Genomic DNA, 24,292 nt, shown 5'->3' on the forward strand with positions numbered 1-24,292 from the left:
GCATAACATCAATTTGGGTTGATTCAACACAAGTGTTCTATCAACATCGTGCCCTCAAAATTGCCAGTATAGACATGCCCATGATCAGGAAAACAGGATCATCATGCAATACATGAGCCAGTCTTAGAGGTAAGACTAGGAATACATTTTACCGTTTCGTATACCACACGTGCACATGAGTTTCCCTCCGAGCCTCGTGGATATTGCAAACTTAAGAATCATTGCAGTTATAGCATGGAAGCTAAACATTCATTACAAACTTTGGAGATACAAAATAACTGTTATTACTGCCTCTAGGGCATATCTCCTAGAGACTCCCACTTGCACTAGAGTCATAATCCAGTTACATGGCTTCCCTAACACCAATGGCTATCCGGTGCTGCTCATGCTTTGCTCGTGGTAGAGGCTTTATCATCAGGTCTGACACGTTCAGATCCGTGTGAACTTTGCGTAATTTCACTAAACCCGCTTCGACATGATGTCGAATGAGTTTATATTTGCGTTCAATGTGTCTTGTCTTATGGTGCGAACTTGTCTCCCTTGCCCGAGCCACGACGCCACTATTATCACAATAGATCTCCACCGGGTCCTGGGCACTAGGAACCACACCAAGGTCTTGAAGAAATTGCTTGATCCATAATGCCTCCTTGGAGGCTTCTGAAGCAGCAACATATTCCGCTTTCGTCGTAGAATCCGCCACAGTCTTTTGTTTGGAACTTTTCCAATCTACTGCGCCACCGTTCAATATGAAAACATAGCCTGATTGAGATTTGAAGTCATCTGGGTCAGTCATGAAGCCTCCATCAGTGTAACCACTTACAATGAGTTCTTCATCACCTCCATACACAAGGAGTAAATCCTTGGTACTTCTGAGGTACTTAAGAATACCCTTGACTGTGGCCCAGTGTTCCAATCCTGGATCACTTTGGTACCGACTGCTAACACTTAGCGCATAGGAAACGTCCGGTCTTGTACATAGCATGGCATACATAATAGAACCAACTGCCGAGGCATATGGAACATCATTCATTTGCACTCGCTCATTGAGAGTCCGAGGACACTGATTCTTGCAAAGCACTATGCCAGGTGACACGGGGAGAAGGCCCTTCTTGGAGTTCTCCATGTTGAACCTTTTCAACACCTTGTCAATGTACGTGCTTTGGCTAAGCGCTATCAGGCGTTTTGATCTATCTTTATAGATTCTGATGCCCAATGCATATGCCACTTCGCCTAAGTCTTTCATTGAAAAACTTTTCTTCATGAGTCTTTTATTTCGCTAAGAAAATTCACGTCATTTCCAATCAATAATATGTCATCCACATACAAGATTAGAAATGCTTTTGCGCTCCCACTAAACTTCTTATAAACACAAGATTCTTCGTCATTCCTGATGAAGCCAAATTCTTTGACCACTTCATCAAAAGGAATGTTCCAGCTCCTTGACGCTTGCTTCAGACCATAAATGGCTTTCTGAAGTTTGCATACCTTTCTAGCATCCTTATGAACGACAAAACCTTCTGGCTGTATCATGTATACATCCTCTTTGAGGTTTCCATTTAGGAAAGCCGTTTTGGCATCCATCTGCCATATTTCATAATCGAAATAAGCAGCAATTGCTAGTAATATCCAAATAGACCTAAGCATAGCTACGGGCGAGAAAGTCTCGTCGTAGTCCACTCTTGGAACTTGTGTGAACCCTTTCACGACAAGTCTAGCTTTGTGGATAGTAATGTTACCATCCGCGTCCGACTTCCTTTTGAAAATCCATTTACAACCAATTGGCTTTACGCCTTCTGGAAGTTCCTCCAAGTTCCAAACTTGGTTTTCGTACATGGATTCCATTTCGGATTTCATGGCCTTGTGCCATTCCTTTGAGCTGGGTCCCGCCATTGCTTCCTTGTAGTGCACAGGTTCATCGTCTTCAAGAATGAAGATTTCATTATGAAACGAATCAGGTGGCTGGATAGCCCTACCTAATATGCGCGGTTCAGTTACAACATTGTCTGAAGTCTCCGCATCATATGTGACAACTTCCGTCTCAGTTGCAGGGATAATTAGCGGAATTTCTTCCGGCTCCTTAGCCATATCAATAGTTGCCGGAGATTCACTAATCTCATCAAGTTGTACTGTCCTCCCACTTAATTCTTTGGCGAGAAACTCTTTCTCGAGAAATTGTCCATTTCTGGCAACAAACACTTTGTTATCGGACGGGTGGTAGAAGGAATACCAAATTGTTTACTTGGGATAACCTACAAAGTAACATTTGTCTGATCTGGGATCAAGTTTCGTAGGTTGTAAATGTTTTACATATACCTCACAACCCCAAATCCTGAGATGCAACAAACCGGGTTTCTTCCCGTTCCATAACTCGTATGGTGTCGTCTCAACTGATTTAGACGATGCTCTGTTAAGTGTGTTAGTGGCAGTTTCCAGTGCGTGACCCCAAAAAGATATCGGAAGATTTGTAAGAGACATCATCGACCTTACCATGTCCAACAAGGTTCGGTTACGTCGTTCCGATACTCCATTTCTCTGTGAAGTTACAGGAGGCGTAAGCTGTGAAACGATTCCACGGTCACTCAGATGTTGGCCAAACTCATGACTAAGATATTTGCCTCTGCAATCAGACCACAGAAACTTAATCTTTTTGTTACCAAGATTTTCTACCCCATTCTAAAGTTCTTTGAACTTTTCAAAGGTTTCCGACTTATGTTTCATTAAGTAGATATAGCCATACCTACTCAAATCATCAGTAAAAGTCACGAAGTAGAAATACCCACCCCGTGCGCCTGTGTTCATTGGACCACATACATCACTATGTATTATTTCCAATAATTCACCCGACCATTCAGGATGACCCGTGAACGACGTCTTGGTCATTTTCCCCATCAGGCAAGCTTCACATGTGTCAAATGACTCAAAATAAAAAGACGATAAAACTCCATCTTTATGGAGTTTTTGCATGCTCTTCTTTCCGATGTGGCCAAGCCGACAGTGCCACATGAAAGTGGTGGTGGTATCAGCCTTCTTAAGGCGTTTAGCATTCATGTTAAAGACATCATTTCCACATTCGATTTAGTATGAAAAGGCCCCCAACAATGGGTGCAAATCCATAAAACATATCCTTACAATAAAGTGAAAAACAATTGTTCTCAGACTTGTACGAATACCCATCGTGTACTAAACATGATTTGGAGATAATGTTTCTACACAACAGTGGAACAAAATAACAGTTACTTAGTTCTAAGATAAATCCTGAAGGGAGACATAGAGCCATCATGCCGATGGCTTGAGCAGCGATCCCAACGCCGTTCCCGACGCGCATCATGACTTCATTGTTTGCCAGCTTGCGCACCTTCTGAAGCCCCTGTATCGAGTTGCAAATGTGAGCAACCGATCCGGTATCAAATACCCAAGACTTAGAATTTTCGCTATCAAGCAAAACATCAATGACATTAACTTGTATAATAATTATACCTTTTCCGGTTTTCCTGGTCTTCCTATCTTCCAGATACTTCTTGTAGTTTCTCTTCCAGTGTCTTGTGCCCTTGCAGTAGAAGCACTCAGTTTCATTCTTGGCTCCGCCCTTAGAGTTGCTTTGGGAGCTGGTCTTACCGGCGCCCTTGCCCTTCTTTGGCTTGCCTTTCTTTTTGAAACTGGCAGTTTTATTCACAAGCAACACTTGCTTGCAATTTTTCCGCGGTCCTCCTATAGTTTTCAGCATGGCGAACACCTCTTCCAGTGTCTTCTCCATCCCTGTCATGTTGTAGTTCATGACAAAACCATCGTAAGACGGGGGGAGTGAAGAAAGCAACATGTCCGTCATATGGCCAGGTGGAAGTGGAAATTCCAGGGCTTTAAGCCTTTCAGAATAGCCAATCATTTTGACCACATGTTCGCCAACTGAACTACCCTCAGCCATCTTGCATTCCATCAAAGCATTCATGATATCAAATCGTTCAGCTTTGCGGTTTCCTTGTACAGAGCATCCAATTCCCGGATCATATCACGGGTTTATGGAATTCAGAATGTTTTTGAAGCCCTGGACGCATGCAAGCTAGCATGAGGCACTGCACTAAGTTGTGATCATCATCCTAAGTGGCCCAGACATTTTGTTCATCTTCCGGGGCCTCTGCCGCCGGTTTAGCTGGAAGAGCAGTTTCAAGCACATACCATTTCTTAGCGCTCCTAAGGACAATCCTTAGGATACGGACCCAGTCCACGTAGTTGTTTCCAGTCGTAGCTAACTTCTCTTTCTCTAACATCGGGCCTAAGTTGAACGCGGTGTTGCGAGCCATTTGATCTACAACGGAAAACACAAGTTTCACTTAGACTTTGTTTATAATGAAATTTGCACTAGTGAATAAACAGTTTTATTCTAAAGTGTGCTCCCACTCAAATCAACATCTCTCATAATTGATTTAGAGTGATTCAAGATCCATATTTCTATTCGATGCCATTGACGGGTTCATCACTGATGACATGAATTTCAGTTGGTAGGCCAACTTGCCGATCACATCTCTATGTGATTGATACGTCTCCAACGTATCTATAATTTTTGATTGCTCCATTCTACTTTATCTATAGTTTTGGACTATATTGGGCTTTATTTTCCACTTTTATATTATTTTTGGGACTAACCTATTAACCGGAGGCCCAGCCCATAATTGCCGTTTTTTTGCCTATTTCAGTGTTTCGAAGAAACGGAATATCAAACGGAGTCCAAACTGGATGAAACCTTCGGGAACGTGATTTTCCCACCGAACGTGATCCAGGAGACTTGGACCCTACTCCAAGACATAACAGAGGTGGTCACGAGGGTGGGGGGCGCCCCCCCCCCCCAGGGTGTGCCCCCCTGCCTCGTGGCCCCCCTGTTGCTCCACCGACGTACTCCTTCCTCCTATATATACCTACGTATCCCCAAAATGATCAGAAGAGGAGCCAAAAACCTAATTCCACCGCCGCAACCTTCTGTATCCACGAGATCCCATCTTGGGGCCTGTTCCGAAGCTCCGCCGGAAGGGGCATCCACCACGGAGGGCTTCTACATCAACATCATAGCCCCTCCGATGAAGTGTGAGTAGTTTACTTCAGACCTTCGGGTCCATAGCTAGTAGCTAGATGGCTTCTTCTCTCTTTTTGGATCTCAATACAATGTTCTCCCCCTCTCTCGTGGAGATCTATTCGATGTAATCTTCTTCTTTTTGCGGTGTGTTTGTTGAGACCGATGAATTGTGGGTTTATGATCCAGTTTATCTATGAATAATATTTGAATCTTCTCTGAATTCTTTTATGTATCATTGAGTTATCTTTGCAAGTCTCTTCGAATTATCCATTTGGTTTGGCCAACTAGATTGGTAGTTCTTGCAATGGGAGAAGTGCTTAGCTTTGGGTTCAATCTTGCGGTGTCCTTTCCCAGTGACAGAAGGGGCAGCAAGGCACGTATTGTATTGTTGCCATCGAGGATAACAAGATGGGTTTTTTATCATGTTGCATGAATTTATCCCTCTACATCATGTCATCTTGCTTAAGGCGTTACTCTATTTTTAACTTAATACTCTAGATGCATGATGGATAGCGGTCGATGAGTGGAGTAATAGTAGTAGATGCAGAATCGTTTCGATCTACTTGTTTTGGACGTGATGCCTATATACATGATCATACCTAGATATACTCATAACTATGCTCAATTCTGTCAATTGCTCAACAGTAATTTGTTCACCCACCGTAGAATATATATGCTCTTGAGAGAAGCCACTAGTGAAACCTATGGCCCACGGGTCTATTCTCATCATATCAATCTCTATCGCTTTATTACTTGCTTTGTTTTTACTTTGCCTTTTACTTTTCACTTTGCATCTATCTATCAAAAATACCAAAAATATTATATATCATCTTTATCAGATCTCACTCTCGTAAGTGACCGTGAAGGGATTGACAACCCCTAATCGCGTTGGTTGCGAGTAGCTATCATTTTGTGTAGGTACGAGGGACTTGTGCGTGGTCTCCTACTGGATTGATACCTTGGTTCTCAAAAACTAAGGGAAATACTTACGCTACTTTGCTGCATCATCCTCTCCTCTTCGGGGAAATCCAACGCAGTGCTCAAGAGGTAGCAAGAAGAATTTCTGGCACCGTTGCTGGGGAGGCTCACGCAAGCAAGTCAACAATACCAAGTACCCATCACAATCCCTATCTCTCGCATTACATTATTTGCCATTTGCCTCTCGTTTTCCTCTCCCCCACTTCACCCTTGCTGTTTTATTCGCCCTCTCTCCTCTCTCTCTTTCGCTCACCTTTTTGTTTGCTTGTGTCTCCATGTGCCTTCTATGTGCTTGCATCTCTGCTTGCTAAATCTATGGATCCACTTAAAGTGTTCTACTTGGATCATCTTCGATCCTTATGCGCTTGTGCTGAAACCCCAACTAGCCTAGTTGATGGGAAATCTTTAGATGAGCATGCTCATTTTGTGCGTCATAGTTTGTCTGAAAAGGGGAAACTCTTAAGGTGTCATATAAATAGTTTGCTATGCTATGCTTGGAATCTTTGTGAAATTTGTGATTTTACTTGTTGCTCTAAGAACCCTAAAAAACACCTTCCCTACCTATGTGTGTTCAATGATAATGAAATCTTATCTTCTTATGCAAAGGGTGTTTACAGTTACTATGATATCGAACAAATTGAAGAATTTGTCGTTTTTAAGGGTGCTCATGAAGTTGCTTCTTTGATTGAAAAGTATGATTTTACTCTCAACAAATCTAAAAATTCTGTCATACTTAAATATTGCAATGAAAACCTTGCTCATAATGCCAATGTCCAAGAATTTATTAAAAGAATGACCGCTGCTTTGGAAGAAAATAATGATATGCATGAATCTATAGATAATGATGATTCCGATGATTTGGTCGAAATATCCCTTGATGAACATGATGCTTGCTATTCTTGTGGCCATGATGCCAATATTTATGAAGACGAATTTGCTATAGTTCCGTATGTTAAACATGAGATCGTTGCTATTGCACCCATACTTGCTAGTTCATTTGATAAAAAGCATGGTTGCAATGATTTCACTATAAATTCTCTTGATGACAATTGTGCTAATAATATGCAAAACCCTAAGCTTGGGGATGCTAGTTTTGCTATGTCTACTACTTTCGCAATGATCATGATTGGGGTGATTCTTCTTTTGATCTTGAAAATTTATTTAAGTCCCATGATGAATATGAGATTGATAATAATTTTTGCAATAATATTGAAAGTGGGTTTGGAAGAGTGTCAACTTTAGATCCCACATATTTGGGGAATGTTCAATCTTATGGTATTTTTGATAAAAGTGGGTTTGGAGAGGTCATGACTTTAGTTAATGTTAATCCCACTATTTTGTAAGAGTGTCAACTTTACATGCATGTGGATCATGTTGAGAAATTTTCATGTTACTAAATTACCTCTCTTCCTGTTGAGATTGATATCATCTCTTTGTTCTTCCTTGCATATGCTAGTTTTTGTTTGCCGTGCAAATTTGTTTGCTTATAATATGCCTATGCATAGGAAGTATGTTAGACTTAGATGTGTTTGTCATGTGTTTCATGATGCTCTCTCTGCGCTTCAATTCTTGTCTTTCTTGTGAGCATCATTAAAATTCTCAATGCCTAGCTAAAAAGGCTTTAAAGGAAAGCGCTTGTTGGGAGGCAACCCAATTTTGTTTTTGTGTTTTTTGTTTTTGCTTCTGTTTAGGAATAAATAATCCATCTAGCCTCTGTTTGGACGTGGTTTTATGTTTTAATTAGTGTTTGTGCCAAGTAGAACCTATAGGATAACCTACGATGATGGTTGATTTGATTCTGCTGAAAAACAAAAACTTTGCGCACACGAATATAATTTTGTTAAATCACATAAACGTGCTTTTGCGTTGATTCTTTTTGATGCTGTTCAACAAACAAATTTTCCAGGACTTCCTATTTTGTTAGAATTTTTACAGTTCCAGAAGTTTGCGTTAGTTACAGATTGCTACAAACTGTTCTATTTTTGACAGATTCTGTTCTGCGTGTGTTGTTTGCTTATTTTGATGAATCTATGGTTAGTAAAATAGTTTATAATCCATAGAGAAGTTGGAATAAAGTAGGTTTAACATCAATATAAATAAAGAATGAGTTCATTACAGTACCTTGAAGTGGTATTTTGTTTTCTTTCTCTAACGGAGCTCACGAGATTTCTATTGAGTTTTGTGTTGTGAAGTTTTCAAGTTTTGGGTGAATTCTTTTGATGGATTATGGAACAAGGAGTGGCAAGAGTCTAAGCTTGGGGATGCCCATGGAACCCCCAATATAATCCAAGGACACCAAAAAGTCAAAGCTTGGGGATACCCCGGAAGGCATCCCCTCTTTCGTCTACTTCCATCGGTAATTTACTTGGAGCTATATTTTTATTCACCACATGATATGTGTTTTGCTTGGAGCGTCTTGTATTATTTGCGTCTTTACTTGTTAGTTTACCACAATCATCCTTTCTGTACACACCTTTTGAGAGAGCCATACATGAATTGGAATTTGTTAGAATACTCTATGTGCTTCACTTATATCTTTTGAGCTTGATAGTTTTGCTCATAGTGCTTCACTTATATCTTTTGAGCGTGATAATTTTTGCTCTAGTGCTTCACTTAGATATTTTAAGAGCACGGTGGTGGATTTGTTTTAAAGAAACTATTGATCTCTCATGCTTCACTTAGATTATTTTGAGAGTCGTTAATAGCATGGTAATTTGCTTAATGTTAATATACTTGGTATTCAAGATATGTGAAACTTTCTTTTGAGTGCGTTGAATACTAAGATAAGTTTGATGCTTGATAATTGTTTTGAGATATGAAGATGGTGATATTAAAGTCATGCTAGTTGAGTAGTTGTGAATTTAAAGAATACTTGTGTTGAAGTTTGTGATTCCCGTAGCATGCACGTATGGTGAACCGTTATGTGATGAACTCGGAGCATGATTTATTTATTGATTGTCTTCCTTATGAGTGGCGGTCGGGGACGAGCGATGGTCTTTTCCTACCAATCTATCCCCCTAGAAGCATGCGCATAATACTTTGCTTTGATAATTTCTAGATTTTTGCAACAAGTATGTGAGTTCTTTATGACTAATGTTGAGTTCATGGATTATACGCACTTTTTCCCATCCTTCCACCATTGCTAGCCTCTCTAATACCGCGCACTTTTCGCCGGTATCATACACCCACCATATATCTTCCTCAAAACAGCCACCATACCTACCTATCATGGCATTTCCATAGCCATTCCGAGATATATTGCCATGCAACTTTCCACCGTTCCGTTTATTATGACACGCTCCATCATTGTCATATTGCTAGCATGATCATGTAGTTGACATCGTATTTGTGGCAAAGCCACCATTCATAATTCTTTCATACATGTCACTCATGATTCATTCCATATCCTGGTACACCACCGGAGGCATTCATATAGAGTCGTACTTTGTTCTAAGTATCGAGTTGTAAGAAAAATAAAAGTGTGATGATCATCATTATTAGAGCATTGTCCCAAGTGAGGAAAGGATGATGGAGACTATGATTCCCCCACAAGTCGGGATGAGACTCCGGACAAAAAATAAAAAAAAGAGGCAAAAAAAGAGAAAGGCCCAAATAAAAAAATGAGAGAAAAAGAGAGAAGGGACAATGCTACTATCCTTTTACCACATGTCGTGAAATAGTCACGTCAGATGTCCTCGTGAAAGGACTTAGTTGTGGAGCCATCGCAACTAGGAAGCTTGAAGGGGTTAAATCGGGACAAGGGACATGAGAGAGTTTATACTAGTTCGGCCCCTTACGGTGAAGGCAAGGCCTACGTCTAGTTGGGTTGGTATTGATGTTTCAATGACCAGGGAGCGAGATACGCTATCCCGGCTCTCGATGAGTTGTTTCTTGCCCTAAGCCACCAGCAGGTCGTCCCCTTATATACACGGGTTGACGCCCTGTGGCTTACAGAGTCCCGGCCGGCTTATAAACAGTGTCCGGCTCGGTGACTAGTTAAATCTACCTTACGTTACAAGTCATGCCATCATGGCGGTTTACTACAACGGGCCTTTAAGCCGCCTGTGGGCCTTAAGCCCTTTATTGAACTGCTATCTTCATGCTTGGTCTTGGGCTTCCTCTGATGAGTCCTCTTTGCATAACCCGACCCCTCCTGGGTGGCTTACACAAATAGTCATATCCCCAACATTAGGCCCCAGTTGATTTGAACCTGTTCATGTTAATCTTAAAAATATACTTCTAAAGAATAAACTTCAGTCTTCTGACTGTACAGAGGGTTTTCTTTTAACCCGCCGTGACGTCATCTTCTGGATCCATCTTAACCCAGCACGACATCATCCTTTCTTTAATTCATTTTCTATTCCGTCGTATCCTTCAACGGATCTCTGCTTTATTAAGTGTTCCGAAAATCGAGGCGTCGGGGCCGCTGGATAGTAATTCTTATCTCCTCGTTTCCCGTGTCGTCTCAGTTATCCTCTCCCTATAAATAGGTGTGACCTTAGGTCTTTCATTCTTCTCTTTCCAATCGTCTTCTTCCTCTCCTCTCTGCCACTCGAGCTCCGCCGCCGCCGCCGCCGACCCCCTCGTCTGCATCGACTCAGGCCGCTGCATCGACCTGACTCTGACCAGAAAACGTCGGCGAATCTCCGCAGCTCGTCTTCATCCGTGAGTTCCTCTCCTCCCCTTTCTTAGATCTGCATTGGAACTCCGCTGAGTTCGTCGACGTTCATCACTGCCCGACACAAACCCTCGCTACTTCTCACCTTCAACGCCCCGTTTAGGTCGTAAAACTATACAGAACTGCCACGGTAGTTGTTTGTATTGATCTTGCGTAGAAATAGATCTCAGTTTCCTTGCTTAGAAACCCTCTTCAAATGTATGAACTTCTCTGCACTGTTTCTAGGTCTAGAAAATTTTCCTTTCAGAACAATAATTTGATCCATGATAATAGCTGTCGTCTGTGAAACTTGTTTCTATCACCCGGAAAGTTTCTTCTGTAAAACTTGCTTCTATCACTGCTGTCTAGGTGTCCGGTTTAAATAAGTGGTACTGAACTGTGAGCCTTGCCTTCCTCTCATGATCTTAAAATTTTTGAATTGCTCTTGATACTGATAGCGGCTCAAACATTATTACACAATCACCCTTATATCATTAGGCCCCTTTCTTAAGCCCCCACTGTGAACAATTTAGATATCTCTCCGGATTAAAGTTGAACCGGAGCTTTCTTATTTTGTCGTAGGCCAACTATTGTCATGGCTCCTAAGGCGGCCAAGGCCCATGTGACTTGCAATTGGGTTCCATCCACAGTGACCAAAAGCAAACTTGCCGAATTCGTGAAGTCTGGCCATCTGCCAAAGAAGGAGGCCATGTCTTATCGTGCCCCTCACCCGTCTGAGGAGATACCTCAACCCAAAGATGGGGAGGTAGTAGTTTTCACAGATCATATGAACCGGGGATTTGCCCCTCCCGGCTCAAAATTCTTCAGGGAAGTTTTGGATTTCTTTGACCTGAAGCCTCAAGACATTGGACCCAATTCCGTGTCAAATCTGTGTAATTTCCAAGTCTTCTGCAGGTATACCTAGGAGAGGAACCAAGTCTACTGCTGCTCAGAGAACTTTTTTACTTGAACCGGCAGAATGAACGTGCCAACGGGCCTAGTCTTGAGCTTGGCGGCATCTCAATCCAGCGGCGGAGAGATTGCCTTTTTCCTTACGCTGAGCTGCCGAGTCACCCAAAGACTGGAACCAGACGTGGTTCTACTGTCAAGACACCTCTTCGGCTAATGAGAAGCCTCTGCCCCGGCTTTCGTGCCATGTGTCTTGAGTCCAACCATCATCTGGCGGACAAGTTGACTGCTGTTGAGCGCCTGCCTCTTAATCCCACCATCAAGAAGATCAAAGCCCTTTTAGGCAACGGGTTAAGTGGCATCGATTTGGTCCGGGTCTGGGTCACCTGGCGGATACTACCATTAAGCCGCCGCTCCGGCTTAATGTGTACTTACACAGGCGATAAAGAAGACCCAATGCGTCATAGCCCTGAGGACTTACCAGATGATGTGGTAGATGCTACAGTCCAGTCGCTATTGAAGGAGGGCACTGTAACCAGTAATACCTTCGGTTTACTTCCCTTCTGCAAGAAGAACCCGGCTCCTGCGGTAAGTTACTAATCTTCACAAATACTCTTTAATATGTTACCTTCTTGTACTTATGATTCTTTATCTTTTTCCACAGGCCGGTGATAATTTCTGGAAGGTCAAGTATGACCATGAGGCTGCCAAACAGGCCAGGGTGGCCAAGAAGACTGAAAGGAAAGCCGCCAGGACGGGCACCTCTAAGAAGAAGAAACCCAGCGCCTCTGATATGCTCAAATTGGATGACTCTTCTTCAGATGAGGAAGAAGTAATCCTTTGATTTTCTTAACTCATTTGTCATTATTTTACTGACATTCTTATCCTTTCAGGAGGACACAGGGAACAGTCAAGCAGTTGATGAAGAGGTAACTATAATCTCCTCCGACTCAGAGCCTTTGCCAAAGCAAAAAATCCGAAGGGTGACCCGGAAAGTAATATTTTCACATCCTCTAGCTTACCAAGATCCTCAATTTCTTTTGAAGCAACAACAGCTTGAGAACCGGAGGCAGACTCGGGCCAACCAAGACACAGAACTCTCTTCCGGCTTACCCGACGTAACCAGGAAGCGTTGGACCGAGGTTACCTCCGATTTACATTCCGCTTTACCTTTGGCGGGTTTAATTCGACAACCTCTCAACTCAACTGACTCCAATTATCAGGACAACTCTCCTTCCTCTGACGAGTCGATGCAATCAAACATGCCGGCTTTCAAAACGGCTCCCGGGTAATATAACCTTTCTTACTTTAAGTTTTTCCATACTTATACTTTGATGCTTATCCTTCCACTTTGATTGACAGTTTGCAAGTAAAACCCAGCAAGAGGGCAAATAAGAATAAGCCGTCCCGAGACCTGGTGGTCACTGAACCGGTGCTTGACTCATCCGTTCCTGACAGCTCCACTCATCAGCCACCACCTGAACCGGCTTCTGACATTCCGGTGCCAACTTCTGACCCGCCTGCAGAAGACGTTATCCACAACTCGGATGACCCGGAAACTCCTAGCCCGGTCAAGACGACTGACCCAGAGGTTGAAATTGTGAAGAGACAATATGTTGAACCGGGCCGGCCTACTGTTCTTGCCCAATGCACTGCCAAGGAGGAGTTTGCCCAGCGTCGGAAAGCCAAACAGGACATCACTGATTATTCTCACCTAAGTATTGGTGATATAGTCTCGGGCTATCTGAACCAAGTGCACAATAGTCGTGACCTGGAAATTGACATGGTGAAGCAAATACACATAAATCTGAGGTATAATTTATGCTTTTACTCTGAACCTTACTTACTGTACCAGCCCCCAAGTCTATTGCTTATGAATGAATATGTTGTAGACTTAATAATCTACTTACTATTAGTTTTGTACGGTTTAAATTGAATATGTTTCACCCGGTCATAGCATGAGACTTTGAATTTGGGTTACACATTAGCCCCCAAGTGTCAAGTACCTTTACTTGTAAAGTGCTTGAGACTTAATATTTTATGCTCGGTAAAATAGGTTAAAAAATTCTTTAAGCATACATTAGCCCCCAAGTGCCAAGTATCTTTACTTGTAAAGTGTTTGGGACTTGAATGTTATCTTACCATGATTCTTACCATAGCCTGATGTCGATGCAGGCCACCATAAGTCAATTTGAGGCGGAGATTGCTGATCTGAAGAGCCAGTTGAAAACCCAAGAGCTCGAAGCTCAGAAAGCCAACTCCAAGTTTGAATTCAGTGTCTCCGAACAAGAGAAGCTGAAGAAAAATTTTGAATCAGAGAAGAAAACTTGGGTTGATGAGAGGGCTTCACTGGTGACTCGGGCCGAAACAGCAGAAGCATCTCTTGCCGAGGCAACAAACGAGCTGTCCGACTTAAAACGACAGATATCCCAAATGGTCTCATCCATCTTCGGTAAGTCACTCGTAAATATTGTAATCTTTCAAGGGTTATCGTAATAGTTACCTCCGGCTTACTGTTATACCTGTGAACATACAGGCCCCAGGAGTACCAATTTGAAGGGAAATATGCTGATCAAGCTTAAGGCGGCGTATACCTTAGTGGAGCAGCTATACTCCGGGTCACAACGTGCGTTGGCCGTTGTGGACTTATCAAATACCACTCCTCGGCTTCTACAAGATGTGTTGAGGCATCTTTCGGTGCTACCTCAACGAATTCAGGATTTAAGGCGAGCATCTGCGAGAGCCGGAGCCGTGGCTGCATTAAGTCGGGCAAGAGCATGGGTGCCGGAACTTGACCTTGCTGATCTCTCTCTCGGATATCCAAGCCTTAAAGAGGACGGCACTGCTTTTGACGACCAAGACTTCACTACCTGTGTTAAAGTCGTACGTCCCCTGGTGACTCTCATTGGGAATGATACTGATCTTACTAAGTATTCGCCGGGCTACGATAGTGAGAACCAGAGAATCCCAAACGCCCCATATGACCAAGTCAGCCTGATCCCATACCTTTGCCCCTGAAGTGGACTCGGCCAGTTTAATAGATGATGAAGCTGAATTTGAAGCCTTGAGCGGCATTGACTGGGCCTCGTCCACCTTCCAGGACAAAACAACTGAAGGAGAGGCGGGGAAGGATAACCCGGAGTCATCAAGCCAGCCGGAGGAATGAACCGCCAGGCGTGTTACAACCTTTGCAAAAACAATGCTTCACTTTGTTTAGACTCGGGGAGTCTTCTAATAGGATAGAAAAAACTCCTTAATGCTGGTCATGCCCTTGCGCATGTTTATGGTGCTTATTACTTTTGTAAGCCGTCATCACTATATTTTGCTGGCTTATGTGAACCATGTATTTCCTTGACGTTTTAACTTGCCTTGCTTTATCCTGCACATAAAAACAGGCAAGGTTTCCTGGGCGGTTCACGGCCCCAGGGGGTTATAGAGTATTGATAACCCGGAACATGATCAAAAGACAACATGTATAAGCTGGTTCATGATTAGTTAAAATATAATCACAACAGCATACCTGTGACCCTTTTAGTAGTCTCCCCGACTCATATAAGTCTTTACCTGGCACTTTTTAGAACCTGAGGTAATCAATATGAAACCAGAAGGATCGAGAACCATCTCCTTAAGAAGGTTGCCATGATAGTTAAAGTAATCATACTTATAAGCAATGTTCACAGGCTCCTGATTCGAATACGATCAGAGAACCGTTCCAAAGGGGTTAAGCTACGATTCGGATACGATCATATAGCCCCCAGTGCCTTTGGCGATGCCGATCAAGTGGGTATCGACAGCTATGTTCTCTTTGGTTCGAATACGACCTATGTTTGAACAGGAAGCCCCCAAGTGAGCATAAGAGTTGTTTAATGACGTTGATTCGAATACGATCCACGTCAGAGCCAAAGGGGTTAAGCTGTGATTCAAATATGATCAAGAAGTCCCCAAGTGGGTTTGGCAGTATGCCGATCAAGTGGGTATCAACAGCTATGTTCTCTTTGGTTCGAATACGACCTATGTTTGAACACGAAGCCCCCAGGTGACCATGGCTAGATTCAGATATGATCATAAGCCGGACCAAAGGGAAAGCCAGATTCAGATATGATTCGTCCCCTGTTGGTAGTGTCCATCACCTGATAAAGAAGACATGAAACATTCTTTATGGGAAAAAAGGACAGAGGTCCTACTTTATTGCTTTATATAACATGTACATCGTCAAAAGTATCTTAAAAACTGGTGACTTAAGTATAGTAAGGCCGGAGATGAGCTGTATTCCACGACCGGCGGGTCTCCTCCTCCAATTTAAGTGAGTCCTTGTGCTCTCGAATATCGATGAGATAATATGACCCGTTGTGTAGATTCTTGCTGACCACAAAGGGCCCTTCCCAAGGCGGGGATAGCTTGTGCATGTTAGACTGACCCTGGATGAGCCAGAGACCAAGTCGCCTTCCTGAAAGGTTCTGCTCTTAACCCGGCGGCTGTGATAGCGGCGTAGGTCTTGCTGGTAAGTCGCCGAGCGGGCTATTGCCAAGTCTCGCTCCTCGTCCAATAAGTCAAGTGCATCCTGACGAGCCTTTTCGTTATCCGCCTCAACGTAAGCCGCCACACGGGGTGAGTCGTGCCGGATGTCACTTGGCAGGACTGCCTCTGCTCCATAGACCATGAAGAAAGGTGTGTATCCCGTAGATCTGTTAGGCGTAGTGTTGATGCTCCATAACACGGAGGGTAACTCCTCCACCCAACAACCCGGAGTCCGCTGTAAGGGGACTAAGAGCCAGGGTTTGATACCTTTCAGGATCTCTTGATTAGCTCTCTCTGCTTGACCATTGGATTGAGGATGAGCAACGGCCGAAACATCAAGTCGGATATGTTCTCTTTGACAGAACTCTTCCATGACACCCTTACAGAGGTTAGTGCCATTATCAATTATGATGCTATGTGGAAAACCAAAACGAAAGATCACCTTTTTCATGAACTGAACCGCCGTGGCTGTATCACACTTACTGACCGGCTCTGCCTCAACCCACTTGGTAAACTTGTCCACTACCACCAGTAAATGTGTCTTTTTGTCTTTAGACCTTTTGAAAGGTCCAACCATGTCAAGCCCCCGGACTGCAAACGGCCAAGTGATTGGGATCATCCTTAATTCTTGAGCCGGCACATGAGCTCGTCATGAGAACTTTTGACAACCATCACATTTACTGACCAGATCCTCCGCATCAGCATGAGCCGTCAGCCAATAGAAACCATGATGAAAAGCCTTGGCTACGAGAGATTTTGACCCGGCATGATGGCCACAATCTCCTTCATGGATCTCACAAAGTATTTCTTGGCCTTCTGTAGGTGACACACAACATTGAAACGCCCCCGTGACGCTGAGGTGATGTAACTCACCGTTAACAATCATCATGGATTTGGAGCGCCTGATAATTTGTCTCGCCAAGGTCTCATCCTCCGGCAACTCACCCCGGGTCATATAAGCCAAGTAGGGCGCTGTCCAATCCGGGATAATGTGAAGAGCCGCCACTAGCTGTGCCTCCGGGTCTGGCACTGCTAGCTCCTCCTCGGTAGGCACCTTGACAGAAGGGTTATGTAACACATCGAGAAAGGTATTGGGCGGCACCGGCTTACGTTGGGATCCCAACCAGCTTAAAGCATCAGTCGCCTCATTCTTCCTTCGATCGATGTGCTCCACTTGATAACCCGTGAAGTGACCAGCCACAGCATCTACCTCACGACGATAAGCCGCCATAAGGGGGTCCTTGGAATCCCACTTGCCTAACACTTGTTGAGCCACAAGATCTGAGTCGCCCAAGCATCGTACCCGGCTTAAATTCATCTCCTTAGCCATCCGGAGACCATGGAGTAAGGCCTCGTATTCAACTGCATTGTTAGTACATGGAAACATAAGTCGGAGTACATAACAAAATTTGTCACCTCGAGGGGAAGTTAACACCACTCCAGCCCTCGAGCCTTCTAGCTGCCTGGACCCATCAAAGTGAATCGTCCAATATGTGTTATCTGGCTTCTCCTTAGGGGCCTGTAACTCTGTCCAATCATTGATAAAGTCCACTAAAGCCTGAGACTTAATAGCAGTACGTGGCATGTACTTCAAATCATGAGGCCCCGGCTCAATGGCCCACTTGGCGGCTCGTCCTGTGGCCTCCCTGTTCTGAATGATGTCTCCCAAAGGGGCAGAACTTACCACAGTTATAGGATGACTTTGAAAGTACTGCTTCAATTTCCGGTTGGCCATGAACACCCCGTAAACAAGATTCTGCCAATGTGGGTACCTTTGCTTGGATTCAATAAGCACCTCACTGATGTAGTAAACCGGCCGTTGAACCGGATGCTCCTTGCCAGCTTCCTCACGTTCCACCATGATGGCAACGCTGACGGCTCGTGAATTGGCAGCCACATACAACACCAAAGGCTCCTTATCAATTGGAGCCGCGAGAACCGGCGATTCAGACAATTGTCTCTTTAAGTCCTCAAAAGCAGCATCAGCGGCCTCGCTCCAGACAAAAGTGTCAGTTTTCTTCATCATCTGATACAATGGGAGGGCCTTCTCACCTAGCCGACTTATGAACCGACTTAAGGCGGCAACACGACCCGCCAGTCGCTGAACATCATTGATGCATGCCGGTTTAGCTAGAGAGGTAATCGCTTTAATCTTCTCTGGGTTAGCTTCGATGCCTCTATTGGACACCAGAAAGCCCAAGAACTTGCCCGCGGGAACGCCAAACACACACTTGGCCGGGTTAAGCATCATCTTGTAAACCCGAAGATTATCAAAGGTCTCCTTTAAGTCAGATACCAAGGTATCCTTTTCTCTGGACTTCACCACAATGTCATCCACGTAAGCATGAACATTACGCCCAATTTGACCGTGCAAACAGTTCTGCACACACCGCTGATAAGTCGCCTGGGCACTCTTGAGCCCAAACGGCATAGATACATAGCAGAAGGCTCCAAACGGAGTGATGAAAGCCGTCTTCTCTGGTCCTTAACTGCCATCTTGATCTGATGGTAACCAGAGTAAGCATCCAAAAAACTCAAACATTCACAACCTGCCGTAGCATCAATGATTTGATCAATACGGGGAAGAGCAAAGGGATCAGCCGGACAAGCCTTGTTTAAGTCCGTGTAATCCACACACATCCGCCAGGTGCCGTTCTTTTTAAGGACGAGCACCGGGTTAGCCAACCACTCCGGGTGAAAAACTTCAATGATAAACCCGGCCGCCAAGAGCCGGGCGACTTCCTCTCCAATAGCTTTCCTTCTCTCTTCGTTAAAACGTCGAAGAAACTGCCTGACCGGCTTATACTTTGGATCAATGTTTAGAGTGTGCTCAGCGAGTTCCCTCGGTACACCCGGCATGTCAGAATGTTTCCATGCAAAGATGTCCCGGTTCTCACGGGTGAACTCGATGAGCGCGCTTTCCTATTTGGGATCTAGATTGTTGCTGATACTGAACTGCTTGGAAGGATCACCCGGGGTAAAGTCAACGAGCTTTGTCTCAGTTGCCGATTTAAACTTTAACGCTGGGTCGTGCTCTGTAGTTGGCTTCTTCAGGGATGTCATATCCGCCGGGTCAACATAATCTTGATAAAATTTGAGCTCTTCTGCTGTGCAGGCCGACTCAGCATAAGCCGCGTCGCCTTCTTCACACTCCAGTTCTACCTTCCGACTGCCATGTACAGTGATGGTGCCCTTGTGACCCGGCATCTTAAGCTGCAAATAAACATAACATGGCCGGGCCATAAACTTAGCGTAAGCCAGCCGCCCGAACAGAGCGTGGTATGGGCTCCTGATTTTGACCACCTCAAATGTCAACTTCTCAGCTCTGGAGTCATATTCGTCTTCGAAGGGCACCTCCAGCTCAATCCTGCCAACTACGTGATACTACCCACTATTCAATTGCTTCGGGTTGCTCTGATAACCCGACTGCTGCTGCTGCTCTCCTTGACCAGAATGCTGTTGGTTATAGCCCCCTCCTTGACGTCCCTGAAAGTCGGATCCTGAGCCGCCACCTGGGCCATGGAAACCGCCAGCTCCTGAACCACCACCAGACCCATTATGGCCATCATAGGTGTTGGAATTCTTAAACGCCTTCATGATTGCGCAATCCTTCCACAGGTGCGTGGCAGGCCGCTCCCTGGTGCCGTGTCTCGGGCAGGGCTCATTGAGTAGTTGTTCAAGAGATGGGCCTGACCCGCCGGATCGAGGCGGTTTGCCCTTACGTCTCGGATTGTTACCCTGCGCGTTCGCATTGGCTACGAACTCCGGGTTACCGTCCGCCTTACGCTTATTGCCGTTTTGATTCCCCGGGTTATGCTATTGACCCTTTCCATTGCCGTTCCTTCTTCCCTTCCCTGTCTTCTCATCGTCAGACGCGGGATCCTTGGTACTATCAGAATCGGCATATTTGACTAAAGCCGCCATCAGCGTGCCCATATCCTTGCAGTCACATTTAAGGCGCCCCAGCTTCTGCCTCAGCGGCTCAAAACTACAATTCTTCTCCAACATAAGGACTGCAGAGCCGGCATCCATATTGCCAGATGAATGAATTATCTCCTTGACCCGGTGCACCCAATGGGTGGTGGATTCGCCCTCCCCCTTCTTACAATTGGTTAAGTCCACAATTGACATAGATTGCTTGCAGGTGTCCTTGAAGTTCTGAATGAATCGGGCCTTTAACTCTTCCCATGAGCTAATGGAATTGGGTGGCAAACCCTTCAGCCAAGATCGGGTTGTTCCATCTAACATCATGGTGAAATACTTAGCCATCGCCGTGTCACTGACCTCTAGCAGCTCCATGGCCATCTCATAACTCTCGATCCACGCCCCGGGCTGTAAGTCGGCCGTGTAATTTGGTATTTTTCGAGGTCCCTTGAAGTCCTTGGGCAAACGTACATTGCGCAGAGCCGGTACCAGGCAAGGAACACCGCCGGTTCTAGTGGCTACCCCCGCCTCAACAGACATCGTCGGATACTCCGGGTGATCCTGATAAGCCGCTGCGTGAGCCGCTCGTTCGTTCTCCTGATGTATTCGGTCTTGCACCGGGTGATAGCCACCGGGCTGGTTATGGCGTTGGGCGTTGCTTGACAAAGCTTCAGACTCCATGTGCCTGCTGTAACTCGGGCTCCAGTTCTGGTGGGGCGGCGCTAACCAAGGTGGGGGAGTTGAATGGATTTTGTCCTGGCTATAAGAATAAGTCTCCTGCTGAGCCAAGGCTGTCTGAAGAAGTTCTCTGACTCTCCGGGTCTCCACTGCCGCCGGGTCATCACCGTCCATAGGAAGAGCCGACAAACGTGTGGAAGCTACAATTAAGTTCTCCATGGGGTTGGAAAAGTGACCCGGAGGGATTGGCACATAACGCGGCGGTGGCATGCTCACGTGAGGCGGCACCGTCTCCCGGGGCTGGGTCGGCCCTCCTGTTTCGGCTGTCATAAGCTGATTGGTCTCTGGCGGGTTACTTGGGCCAGCTCCGGGTGTCACAAAAAGAACCCGAGGATCGTAATTCGGAGGCAAACGGGACTGAGTTTTCTGATGTCTCCTCCTCATTACCTCATTAGACACGTTTAGGCTCATTGTGAGCTGGTAAGCTTCTGACTGCAAGCGCTGCGCCCGGGCGTCGAGAGCCGCCCGCTCTGTAGCTAGTCTAGTATCCTCAGCTGCCAAGGCCTCCTTGGCCTGAGCTATCTCCTCACGCACTTGTGCTACCGCTGCGTCATGCTCATCTTTATCTGCAGGAATAATTGTGGCAGTTAACAGGGCCGTGAGCTTGTCCATGAGGTCTATTAGCACCTGAGCCGGCGGGCGCATGGGGCCGCCTGCCCCGGCTGCTCCTAAACTAGACGTTGCCGCTGCAGCAGCTGTAGAGTTTGAGCCGGGTTGAGTCCCAGACATGAAGATTCCGGCCCATCTTGGCGGCTCAAAAGGGTCCGGAATACTGATGCCATCGGAACAGCCCCCGAGCACGCCGTCTTGCACTTGGTACAACGAATCTGTTGAACCGGCGGACGAATCATCGTCCGAGAGGACGGCCATCTCACCCCTATCTTCAGATCCTTCAGGAAAGTCCTCTCCGTGGATGCAGCCCACGAAGGCACGCCTCATGCCCGGTTGAGTCCGGGTCTTCCCCGCACGCTGAGCCGTCTCGACGAGGTCAGTGCAGTTGTCCGGCTCAGGGCCCAGCTCACCGATCCGGCCGATGAAGATGTGGATTCAGCCGAAGGGGACCCGGTACCCGTACTTGATTGAACCGGCGTCGGGACCCCAGCCTTCATCGTCGATGTAGATCTTGCCGCGACGACTCTTGGTCATCCGGCCCACTACGTATCCCTTGAGCCCTTCGAAGTTGCCCTTCAAGAACTCAAATCCACCATGCGCTGGCCCCACGGTGGGCGCCAACTGTCGTGGAATAGTCACGTCAGATGTCCTCGTGAAAGGACTTAGTTGTGGAGCCATCGCAACTAGGAAGCTTGAAGGGGTTAAATCGGGACAAGGGACACGAGAGAGTTTATACTAGTTCGGCCCCTTATGGTGAAGGCAAGGCCTATATCTAGTTGGGTTGGTATTGATGTTTCGATGACCAGGGAGCGAGATACGCTATGCCCGGCTCTCGATGAGTTGTTTCTTGCCCTAAGCAGCCAGCAGGTCGTCCCCTTATATACACGAGTTGACGCCCTGTGGCTTACAGAGTCCAGGCCGGCTTATAAATAGTGTCCGGCTCGATGACTAGTTAAATCTACCTTACGTTACAAGTCATGCCATCATGGCGGTTTACTACAATGGGCCTTTAAGCCGCCTTTGGGCCTTAAGCCCTTTATTGAACCGCCATCTTCATGCTTGGTCTTGGGCTTCCTCTGATGAGTCCTCTTTGCGTAACCCGGCCCCTCCTGGGCGGCTTACACAAATAGTCATATCCCCAACACCACACTTGTGCTTCAAAGTAGCACCAAGATCTTCATGATAGAGAGTCTCTCATTTTCTCACTTTCATATACTAGTGGGAATTTTTCATTATAGAACTTGGCTTGTATATTCCAATGATGGGCTTCCTCAAAATGCCCTAGGTCTTCGTGAGCAAGCAAGTTGGATGCACACCCACTTAGTTTCTTTTGTAGAGCTTTCATATACTTATAGCTCTAGTGCATCTGTTGCATGGCAATCCCTACTCACTCACATTGATATCTATTGATGGACATCTCCATAGCCCGTTGATATGCCTAGTGGATGTGAGACTATCTTCCCTCTTTTTGTCTTCTCCACAACCACCATTCTATTCCACATATAGTGCTATATCCATGGCTCACGCTCATGTATTGCATGATGATTGAAAAAGTTTTGAGAATGTCATAAGTATGAAACAATTGCTTGGCTTGTCATCGGGGTTGTGCATGATTTAAATATTTTGTGTGGGGAAGATGGAGCATAGCCAGACTATATGATTTTGTAGGGATAACCTTCTTTGGCCATGTTATTTTGAGAAGACATGATTGCTTTGATTAGTATGCTTGAAGTATTATTATTTTTATGTCAATATGAACTTTTGTCTTGAATCTTTCGGATCTGAATATTCATATCACAATTAAGAAGATTTACATTGAAATTATGCCAAAGTATCACTCCGCATCAAAAATTCTTTTTTTATCATTTACCTACTCGAGGACGAGCAGGAATTAAGCTTCGGGATGCCTATACGTCTCCAACGTATCTATAATTTTTGATTGCTCCATGCTACTTTATCTACTGTTTTGGACTATATTGGGCTTTATTTTCCACTTTTATATTATTTTTGGGACTAACCTATTAACCGGAGGCCCAGCCCAGAATTGCTGTTTTTTGCCTATTTCAGTGTTTTGAAGAAACGAAATATCAAACGGAGTCCAAACGGAATGAAACCTTCGGGAACGTGATTTTCTCACCGAACGTGATCCAGGAGACTTGGACCCTACTGCAAGACGTAACAGAAGCGGTCACGAGGGTGGGGGCACCCCCCCCAGGGCGCGCCCCCTGCCTCGTGGCCCCCCTGTTGCTCCACCGACGTACTCCTTCCTCCTATATATACCTACGTATCCAAACGATCAGAAGAGGAGCCAAAACCTAATTCCACCGCCGCAACCTTCTGTATCCACGAGATCTCATCTTGGGGCCTGTTCCGGAGCTCCGCCGGAGGGGGCATCCACCACGGAGGGCTTCTACATCAACATCATAGCCCCTCCGATGAAGTGTGAGTAGTTTACTTCAGACCTTCGGGTCCATAGCTAGTAGCTAGATGGCTTCTTCTCTCTTTTTGGATCTCAATACAATGTTCTCCCCCTCTCTCGTGGAGATCTATTCGATGTAATCTTCTTCTTTTTGCGCTGTGTTTGTTGAGACCGATGAATTGTGGGTTTATGATCCAGTTTATCTATGAATAATATTTGAATCTTCTCTGAATTCTTTTATGTATGATTGAGTTATCCTTGCAAGTCTCTTCGAATTATCCATTTGGTTTGGCCAACTAGATTGGTAGTTCTTGCAATGGGAGAAGTGCTTAGCTTTGGGTTCAATCTTGCGGTGTCCTTTCCCAGTGACAGAAGGGGCAGCAAGGCACGTATTGTATTGTTGCCATCGAGGATAACAAGATGGGTTTTTTATCATATTGCATGAATTTATCCCTCTACAGCATGTCATCTT

The sequence above is a fragment of the Triticum aestivum genome, chromosome 1B (assembly GCF_018294505.1).
Source record: "Triticum aestivum cultivar Chinese Spring chromosome 1B, IWGSC CS RefSeq v2.1, whole genome shotgun sequence".
NCBI lineage: Eukaryota > Viridiplantae > Streptophyta > Magnoliopsida > Poales > Poaceae > Triticum > Triticum aestivum.